The 10,628-nt window shown below is 44.4% G+C and overlaps 1 protein-coding gene across 2 annotated transcripts in view; it reads right to left on the reverse strand.

Annotated features, from left to right (window-relative positions):
• Positions 1-10,628, reverse strand: part of IL6ST (interleukin 6 cytokine family signal transducer) — a 74,922-nt gene that overhangs the window by 28,115 nt on the left and 36,179 nt on the right. The gene's annotated exons all lie outside the window — the stretch shown is intronic.

Genomic DNA, 10,628 nt, shown 5'->3' on the forward strand with positions numbered 1-10,628 from the left:
GATCTGCTTGAGGGTAAAAAGGCTCTACAGAGGCATCTGGACAGGTTTCATTGGTGGGCTGAGGCCAACTGTATGAGGTCCAACAAGGCTGAGTGCTGGGTCCTGCACCTGTAGGCCTGAGGAAGAGTGGCTGGAAAGCTGTCCAGCAGGAAAGGACCGGGCGGTGTTGGTTGACAGCCGGCTGAACAGGAGCCAGCAGGGTGCCCAGGTGGCCAAGAAGGCCAACAGCATCCTGGCTTGTATCAGGAACACTGTGGCCAGCAGGAATAGGGAAGTGATAGTCCCCCTGTACTCGGCACTGGTGAGGCTGCACCTCAAATACTGTGTTCAGTTTTGGGGCTCTCACTATAAGAAAGACATTGAGGTGCTGGAGTGTGTTCAAAGAAGGACAACAAATCTTATGAGGTGTGGCTGAGGGAACTGGTGTTGTTTATTCTGGAGAAAAGGAGGCTGAGGGGCACCTTATTGGTCTCCCATAGAGGGGAGACTCTACAATTGCCTGAAAGGAGGTTGTAGCAAGGTGGATGTAGGTCTCTCCTCCCAAGTAACAAGGGATTGAATGAAAGGAAATGGCCTCAAGTTGTGCCAGGGGAGGTTTAGATTGCATATTAGGAAAAATTTCTTCACTGAAAGTGTTGTCAAGCATTGGAACAGGCTGCCCAGGGAAGTGGTTGAGTCACCATCCCTGGGGGTATTCAGAAGACATGTAGATGTGGTGCTTGGGTACCTGGTTTAGTGGTGGATTTAACAGTTAGGTTTACGGTTAGACTCAGTGATCTTAAAGGTCTCTTCCAACCTAAACGATTCTATGATTCTACAAGGTGCATGCTAGATATTATAATCCATTCTTTTGATGTTAGTTATTTCCCAGGGCAGACAGGAGCTGAGAACTTAAGCTCTGAAATTGAACCTTGTTACAGACTTTTTGTAGGTACACCCATGCATACCAGTCCTGAACACAAAAATGACGTTAAAATTATCTTAATGCATTTTAATCTACTTGCACACTCATGTCTTCCTTGTTCTGAGCTTCTTGCCAGCTAGTCTTAAATTACTTGCATGAGCATTTTGATTTCCTCCTCCAACCCCTTAGTTGTCTCCCTGATGGTTGTTAGACTTTACATGAAGATGTGTTCAAAGTTGCCACATTATGCATATAGGCTTGTCTTTGGCCTGTATGAGAAAACTCAAGTATCCTTACATCGGTAACAGGAAGTATATTGTACTGTTTCTGTGCACAGTATGATTTTTCCAGTATGTTAGACATTCACAGATAAGGAAAGTTAAAATGTTACATTCATTGTTTGCTTCCTTCAGAGTTTGTGCAAGCAGAGTATCTTTAGATGTAAACTTTAAAGACTCCCTGTTGCTGCTGCAAGTTGGTGTAGATTCAGCATAAGTGATGCAGTTATGCAGATCTGTATCATCTGTGTAACTACACTGATTCCTTTGAGAAATTGCCAGTTGAAGGGTTTGTGTGTGTGCCTGATCCCAGGCACACTGAGGTATCATAATTAGTGTTTGTGCAGCAGTATCTGCACAGAATGAAGTGATTTATGTTAATTTATATTGCTGCTCAGTCTCATTCATCAGGATAGATGAGATTGCACGCTGCCTCACTGCTGGGGTTTTCTGTTTTATGTAGTGCATGGACTCATATCATAAGAGCTCACCAAGATACTGGCCCTTGACTAGAAATCCTAACCTATGTTTTTACTGTCTTTGTTGCTTTGTGTTCAGATTGACACTTCTTGGTTTAGTGCCTTCATGTCTGAGTTTCCCATGTGTGGAGGTGACTGGCTTCCTCCATTCACAGTTCAGTGCAATCCAGCAGTTAAGCAGTCTGGATGATCAAGAAGCTTGAGACTCAGGCAGTCTCAAATCCAGGACTACAGTGACAGTGTAGGTATATCTTCCAGTGCTTCCATGGTACAGATAATTATGATGATCAATAGTAAGAGAATAAGTTTAAATGCCTAGTGATCGCATCCGCCATATGCAAGGCAACTGTCATGGATAGATATGGATAGATATAATAGTAGATATCTGCCAACACAAAGATCTTAGGGTTTTAATGTTGGGCTATGTTTCAAAATGACACTGAAACGCTGTGTAGAAAAAACCATAGAATGGTTTGGATTGGAAGAGACCTTAAAGATCATCTAGTCCCAACCCCTGCCATGGGCAGGGACACCTTCCACTAGCCCAGGTTGCTCAAAGCCCCGTCCAGCCTGGCCTTGGACACTGCCAGGGAGGGGGCAGCCACAGCTGCTCTGGGCAGCCTGTGCCAGGGCCTCAGCACACTCACAGTAAAGAATTTCTTCCTTTAATCTAAATCTACCCTCTTTCAGTTTAAAACCATTACCCCTCATCCTATTCCTACACCCCCTGATAAAGAGTCCCTCCCTATCTTTCCTGTAGCCCCCCTTAAGTACTGGAAGGCCGCTATAAGGTCTCCCTGGAGCCTTCTCTTCTCTGGGCTGAACAACCCCAACTCTCTCAGCCTGCCCTCATAAGGGAGGTGCTCCAGCCAACTGATCATCTTCATGGTCTCCTCTGGACCCACTCAAGCAGGTCGATGTCCTTCTTGTGTTGGGGGCCCCAGAGCTGGACACAGACTCCAGGTGTGGTCTCACAAGAGCAGACTAGAGGGGTAGAATCACCTCCCTTGACCTGCTGGCCACACTCCTCTTGATGAAGCCCAGGACATGGCTGGCTTTCTGGGCTGTGGGTGCACATTGCTGGCTCACAGTCAGTTTTCCATCCACTGATACCCCCAAGTCCTTCTCCTCAGGGCTGCTCTCAATCTGCTCATTGCCCAGCCTGTATTTGTGCTTGGGACTGCCCAGGCCCATGGGCAGGACCTTGCATTGGCCTTGTTGAACTTCATGAGGTTTGCATGGGCCTACCTCTTCAGCCTGTCCAGGTCCCTCTGGATGGCACATCCCTTCCCTCCAGCGTGTCAACCACACCACACAGCTTGGTGACACTGGTGAACTTGCTGAGGGTGCGCTCAACCCCACTGTCCATGTCACCAACAAAGATGTTAAACAGTTCTGGTCCCAACACTGGCTCCTGAGGAATGCTGCTCATCACTGCTCTCCATTTGGACATTGAGCCATTGAGTGCAACTCTCTGAGTGTGACCATCCAGCCAATTCCTTATCCACCAAGTGATCCATCCATCAAATCCATGTCTCTCCAATTTAGGATGTTGTGTGGGACAGTGTCAAATGCTTTGCACAGGTCCGGGTAGAGGGTGTCAATTGCTCTTCCTTTATCCACCAATGCCGTAATCCTGTTGTAGAAGGCCACCAAATTTGTCAGGCTTAATTTGCCCTTACTGAAGCCATGTTGGCTGTCACCAATCACCTCCTTGTTTTCCATGTGCCCTAGCGTAGTTTCCGGAAGAATCTACTCTATGATCTTGCTGGGCACAGCGGTGAAGCTGACTGGCCTGAAGTTCCCTGGGTCCTCTTTATTGCCCTTTTTAAGAATGGGTGATATGTTTCCCCTTTTCCAGTCAGGGGAACTTCACTGGACTGCCATGATTTCTCAGATATGATGCATAGTGGCTTAGCTGCAGAGATCATGCTATCTGCAGCCTCAGAGAAACTGTGGTGCATGCAATGTGATATGGTCATGGAAGTAAGGTTTCAGCTGGTAGTTTATGTAGTTGAATGGTACCAAATCCTTTGGCCTTATGTTGTCAGAGATTAGAAGTATTACAAGAAAAGATAATGAATCAACTGTGATGCTCTATTTCAAAGAAATCTCATTTTAATTTTGAAATCTCACTTGATTAATTTCAGTAAGAGGGCTTTGTTATAACAGGGATTTCAGGTATTAGGTTGTAATGTTGTAACTTAGCTAATTTGGATGTAAAGAATACAAAATATTGAAAATTCAACAGCACAATGTTAGAAGCAATGTAGCTCTAAATATCAGTTGTCACATAAAACAGTGTTTTTAATAACAAATGTCACACTCCTTAGGAGTATAAGAGCTAATCTGTGAATATTTATTCAATAGCTTTATGTTCTACTAGCAGGTATTCTGAAATACTCAGGTAAGATACTCTGCCAAAGGTTACTGGGAAATAACACGTAGAGCTTATACAGCATAAATGATTTGAGACTATATAAAACTGTAAACAGGTGAAATGTATATTAATTTGAGTTCCAAGTTGTTTCACTCTGCTTTCAAATCTACTGCAAAGATAGTGAAGGACTTGTTTTGCTGCTCTGTGTTAATGTTTGTCATATTGATAGCAGGAAGCAGGTCCATTCTCAGTGTAGGTAAGTCTTGAGCCTGTAAATACATGGACTTATTGCAAGTTTAGGTAGTTGTTAATAGCAACCTCTTCTGCCTCCTGGCAAGACAGAAGTAAAATACACAGTGGTTTTATGGTCCCTTTGTAGCAGGGCTGTTTATCAGAAAATATGCTATCCTTGGCTCAAAAATAGAGCATACCTAAAGCAACTGTTTTGTCCTGTATACAAAGGATAACATTTGTAAATGGAGCTGAAATAAAAATATTAAGCATTGTTTTTGTAGTACAAACTATTCTTAGTCATGTTTAGTAGGCATATTTATTACAAAATACTAACTGTACCCTTTTTGTGTACATGTTATGCTTCCCAGTCTGATAATTTAGGAGAGAGACTCTAAACAAAATACTGTCTTTTTAATCCTTTATGTCTTTCCTACTTAGCAGAAATTATTTTTCAGCATTTGACAAAAATATAATTACTGTAGTGACCTTGGATTAATTTGCCTGCTTTTTTTTCTGGCTTTCCTATGATTATTTTGTTTGCCCTTTTTTCCAAATGTAAATAATTATTTCATTGCCACTTTGCTACTTAATTCAAACAATTGTTTTATCTAGGTCTTTTGAACTCAGAGCATGAACATGAAGAGTGTCAATCCAAAAGTTGGAACAGATGTTTGACAAACATGTTCTTCTGTGAAATGAGATTTTTCTTTAATAGAATATCAAAACATGAACAGAAACAAATGTGTATATGTATGATGTAGATTTGTTCTCCTAACTGTTTAAAAACAGGATACTTGACAAGTGAACAAATGTTTTTGAGCTCCCCATTCCTATGCTTTACTTTCTTCTGCTCTTAAAAGACAAGGCATGTGTAGAAAATGCTCTCCCCAGACAGAAGGGAGAATGGTTTCAAGCCAGTCATGTATCTAAGTTTGTCTCAGAGATTAGTACTTCCCAGTGCAGGCTGCCCTGAGCTGCCCCAACTGTAGCTTAATAATTTCTGTTCCCAGGGTCCTGAGTTATTCAGGTTACTCTGGTGAGCTTTGTGTCCATGGTGGAGGGTGGGGGATTATCCTGCTGCTCATCTGCTGCAAGATGAGGATGCTAGGAGAGTTGCTGCAGCCCAGTGGGTGCTCATTAACAGAACAGTCCATCTAAGCCTGGAATGGGGTTGTGTTCCCAATTCAAGTGGTCAAAGAAACTATGCTATAATATGGTGTTTTATATTTCAAAAGTGAAAAGTGCTCTTTTAACACTGACTAGTCCTTTTGAGTAATGAAGTCAATGTTTTCAAGTTTGAATGTCCACTGCCAGCATTTTTCTTGACCTGTTTGATTTTCAGGCATTGCTCAGCCCCACACTGATGAGCTAAAAGTGCTTTATCGTTGCTGAAATCCTGCTGAGGCAACTTGGATATTATCTAGATTTCAGTGTCGGCCTTGACAAAACTGATTTTGAAGGGAGTACTTATTCCTCAGAAAAGCAGCCTTATTTAGATTTCCTGGCTCTGTCATTGCTATCCTCAGAGTGCAGTGTTGACCTAGCCAAGGGTAATGTCTGCAGAATTTTCACCATTACATGAGAGCAACTGTATGTCTAATAGAATTCGATGAAGAAGAAGCATTTCATGATCATGGAAAAATTGCACAAGTAGTATTCAGGGATGCCAGAAACAATGAGCATAAGATTATAATCAGGGTAAATGCTCTGGGATGCCTACTTAGAACATCACTGAACTAAAACTAACGCTTTATTCTGAAAAGAAAAAAATAAAAGAGTTTGAAAGGCTTTCTAAAATGGTACTACAGGAAATTATGCCCTAATGTAAAAGGATGCAAGACACTTCTTAATTCTACCAAATGAGCACAGCACACTTCTGAAATGAACCTTTTCATAATCAGTGTCTGCTAAGTCTGAGCATGGCCTCTAGGTTGTATTTCTGTCACTGTTTTTAATTTATGCCAGGGGATTTTTGAGCTGGGAGGGATTTTAGATTTTGCTTCCTCTTCCTGGTTTTTGAGTTTGGGGTTTTTTTGGGTTTTTTCCCCCTCTTTTAGGAGTAGGAATTTATGCTTGCATCGTTTATGAGCTACAGACATTTTTATTTACAAAATGTGTTTAAAAGTCCTCTGAACACAGGAAGTATTAAGTGCAGGGGACAGTGTCTTTGCTTTTAATATAAAGCTTTTTCATAACTAGCATACTGCCCAGAAATGCTTCTATCCAGCTGCCTTCATGGCTTGCTGCCTGCTTCTCTCTCCCATGAGCTTACAGCTCCTTCAAACATGTTCCCTGTATTTGCTTTCAACTCCAGTGATTTTTTAAATTTTTTTTAAACAGTTTTGTAACTTGCCTCGTGAACAGGCCCTGAGTTTTTCTTGTCTTTAGGGACTGCAGCTCTCTGCTGCTTTTGCTTTTATTTTCAGAAGGGCTTAACTGCTTTTACACTTCTGATGAAGGGTATCTGCAGTTTATGAGCCTAACAAGCTCTCACGTCACCTGAGCTGTGAAATGAAGGAAGCAGAGGACTGTTGCATAATCCTGGGTGAAAATGAGCACACAGGATCTTAGGTCTTGCTAATTTTCACCTTTCTTCCAGCACACAGTGCTGGTTCTCTGTAAGTACTGCCTTTACAAAGCAAAGGATAATACTAGTTATAAGCTGCGCATTATGTCTCCTCTTGATCTTAAATAGAGGCAACCTCATCCTTTTACCTTATCCCTCTTCACCCTCCCTATGCACATTCCCACCTTTCCAAGCCCATGTCCCTAGGAACATAAATTTTTTGTGCCATACCTTCGTGTGGCTATCTCAGTGCAAAACCATTGAACAAGTTTCTGCAAAGTTACCTAAACTTTGGATTTACTAGTAGATCTGCTAGTCTGTAGAGTTTGCCTGGGTTCCTGATCTGGGTTTAAGGTAAGAGCAAGGTAGCTGATTTCTCAGTGAAAGGGAGCTGGCAATGCTGCATCTAATATGGGATATGAGCGTAGGTGTGTGGGGAAAATCCCTCATGTCCCCCTGCTTATTTTGTGGTGAGTGGTTTTTGTTGCCATGTCCTCACATAAATGATTGGATGCATTGTCCTCAGCTTGTAGTTGTTCTGCTCCCACCACTGATATTTGGTCTTGCAAGGACTGATTTTTTTCTTTAATTGATAGGTCTGGCTAACTTGAATTTCTCTCTGGGCAGAAACACATGTTGTGTGAAGTATCTCTATTTACTCCAGCTTCTGTGGATAAGTCTTAGTTTCATTGCCTTTAAAGGAGTTTGCGCTCTGGCAGTGTTTCTTTATTTTTGGTGTTTCTATTTTGACATTTTTATTTAAATTACTCCACATGTTGCAGTCTCACAGAGTCTTGACCTTTTTCTTGCATTGCATTCAGGCTAATTTTAAAGGCTGATACGAGTTCCTATTTTTTCATACTTACTTCATGAGTCGATTTACCCTCATTTACAGATGTGTATCTATACATTATCTATTTAAATGTTATTAATTTATATTAATAAGTAAAATGAAAAGGCTCTCTGACACAGACAGACAGGAGTGTTACTGCCTTCACTTAAAGAGAAAGATACTCAGCAAACAGGTGAGTCAAAAATGCATGCAGCAAGTGGAGCATAATAGGGGCTTGCTGAAAGAGCTGTGCCCTGAGCAGACTGGAGGCATCTGCTTTTGTCTTGAGGCTAGCAGCAAGTGCTTGTCTAGAAAATGTCTGGGAGAGAAAGATGGGGAGGGAAGGAGGGAACCTCTTCAGTTGTCTCTGACTCAACACAGGGTAATCTTCACATAATCCACGATACATGGCAGCTGGAATATGTGTTAGTGGTTATTAGTACAGTTCCCCTATCTAGGAAAATTTGTCTTAGTACTAAAATAGTGTCCTTGCTTCATCCATAACTGAGTCCTGCAGTGATGGTGGAGTGGGGCAGTGCCCATGGCTCTTTGCTGCCCATGCAGCCATGCATGCTTTCTCCAGTGCTGAACCTCCTCAAAACGGGAAAAAGCTGCATCCGTTCAAGCAGGAAGAGTTTTGCTGCCATAGGTCTGGTCCAGAAATGATGTTCAAGAGCCCCATGTTTGTTCCCAAAGTGCATGGGAATGTATGTTGGTAACAAATGAAGGTCTGTGGGGATTACTTATCTGGATGGTGCAGTGCAGTGATTCAGGCTGTTGCAATGCATGAGAAGAGGCTTCCTATTAGCAAATCCCAGCATGTTTTAGTCAGCCCCTGGGGACAAGGAGCCAGTAATCTGGGCCTGTTTCGTGTGGACGGGCTATTGTGTGGCCCCGACCGACGGGACTGTGAGCCAGAGGGCACTGGGAGGCTGACCTGCCTGGCAGCTCGCAGGCCCTCAGCCTGCCCACGGGGCTGGATTTAACGTCCCACTCAGGACTGTGGGTGATGGAAGCACGAAACATGGAGCAGAGCTTTTGCTGACAAAGGGAGAGGCAGGAGAGGAGCCAAGGGGTCTTCCTAAACTGTCAGAAAAGAAATATTTAAAAACTACACGAGTAATTTGGTCACGGGTAGGAGCTGGGGCTGTGTAGGAGCAGCCTGTCTGCCTGTTGAAGGCATGCTGCTGCCATCTCCTGGCATAGCCCCGGTGGTCTGAACGGGCCCTGGGGTGCTGGGGCCAGGCTGGGCTGCCCAGGACCTGCCAGAAACACCCCTGGAATGCCAAGAGGGGGGCTATGCTGCAGCCTTGAAGAGCACTTTCTGAGGAGCTTTCTTTGGGATTTTGGTGCCCAGAACCTGCTCCATGACAGTGTGTGCTCAGCATAATGGGCTGTGCCAGCAGCTGCTGAGGACCAGCTGAGTGCTGGTGGATATGGGTCAATGGTTTCTACAGAGTTGTGCCCTCAGTGAAACCTGTCACTGGCCTCTGACCCAGCTCAGCGCCCAAGCTTACAGTGTGACTTCTGTGTTATCATAAAAAGAAAGCCAGCGTGATGCCTAGTGCATCAATGCACAGTATATTTCCATTTTGCAGGCACGACTGGAGTCAGATTACTCACTCTTGAGTTTCATCCTGTACCTCCCCATTGAGTCATTTGTGCTCAGAGCCTCCCTGGCTGAGTTAGGAATACCCTAGTGCTTTGTAGGGGGCAGTGGGGACAGTCTGGCTCTGCTAGGGTTCATGGTAGTTGGAGACTGCTGGGAAGACAAGAAGGTGCTAGATTGCTCTATCATGAACAGCACAAATGTCTGGAAAATACATGGAAGATGCTTTTGCAGAGAGGTTCAATATTAATAACTGATCAAAACAAAGCTGGAATCCCCCAGCAAACCTCTAAATGCATCGTCCCGAGGTGTGCAGCTCTGTTGCTCCAGGGCTGCTGTGCTGTGTTGCTGCCCAGTGGCCATCCTGGCCAAACTAGGGCTGCCCCTGGGCTTGCCTGTGGTTAGGCACGTCCCCAGCTCCTCTGTGGGTTCCTCTGGCCCCCAGCCACGAGGCTAGACAGTTGTTCCCAGGAACCTGATAGCTTCTGGTGTGTACACTGCACAAGTATGTGCTTCCTCTGGAAAGCAGGGTATTCCCAACATTCACTGTCCAGCCCTATTTCCTTTTAGCAGTGACAGGAAGCAGTCTTGCTCTGCAGTGACAGTCTATAAAGACAGGGCTGCTGCCTCCTCTCCCGCATGCAGTTCACCCTACAGCTGTGAAGCACAGCAGCCATGAGCTCAGGTGAGGACATGCAAAAACCCCATGCTCCCATAGAAACTTCAGGGGCCTTACATGAAACAGTGGTTAAGCCAACTACTGTGCAATGAACTAGATTAGGTAGAAATAGAACACTTAACTGGTGTGACGTTCTGGGGCGGCTCTTCTGTCTGTGGTAGCGACTGGAATGATTTTTGGTGCTGGAGGTGATGCATGATGTTAACACTCCCCTCCCCACCCCGCTCCCTTTTACATGGGTCTGAGTGTGCCTATACAAATCAGAACTTCAGACAGGAGGGAGAAACCACTTTTCCTTGGGTGCCATGCTTGAAGCCTTTTGCAGATGTGACCATCATTTGAAGATATGTGCTTTTTCAGTGCCAAGATGCAAGCTCACTGAAGGCCTGTGAAGGTCCTCCACCTACTGGAAACAGAAGAGCCAAACCCAGGTGAAACTAAGGGCAACATCAGCTGTAGGCAGGTCTGTGACTCCTTTCTTGGAGATGAGTCTGTGTGAGTAGACAGCATCAGACCCTGCTCCTCACTCCCTCAGTGGTCCTTAGAACCAGATTCTTGGACACTACTCTTCCCCTTTTCAAGAGACCTAAACAGGCCTGCTGGAGCATCAGTCCTCTAGGCATCTTCAGCACAGGGAGTGGCAAGCAGGCAGAGGCAGTCCTTTCCC

The sequence above is a fragment of the Athene noctua genome, chromosome Z (genome assembly GCF_965140245.1).
Source record: "Athene noctua chromosome Z, bAthNoc1.hap1.1, whole genome shotgun sequence".
Lineage (NCBI taxonomy): Eukaryota > Metazoa > Chordata > Aves > Strigiformes > Strigidae > Athene > Athene noctua.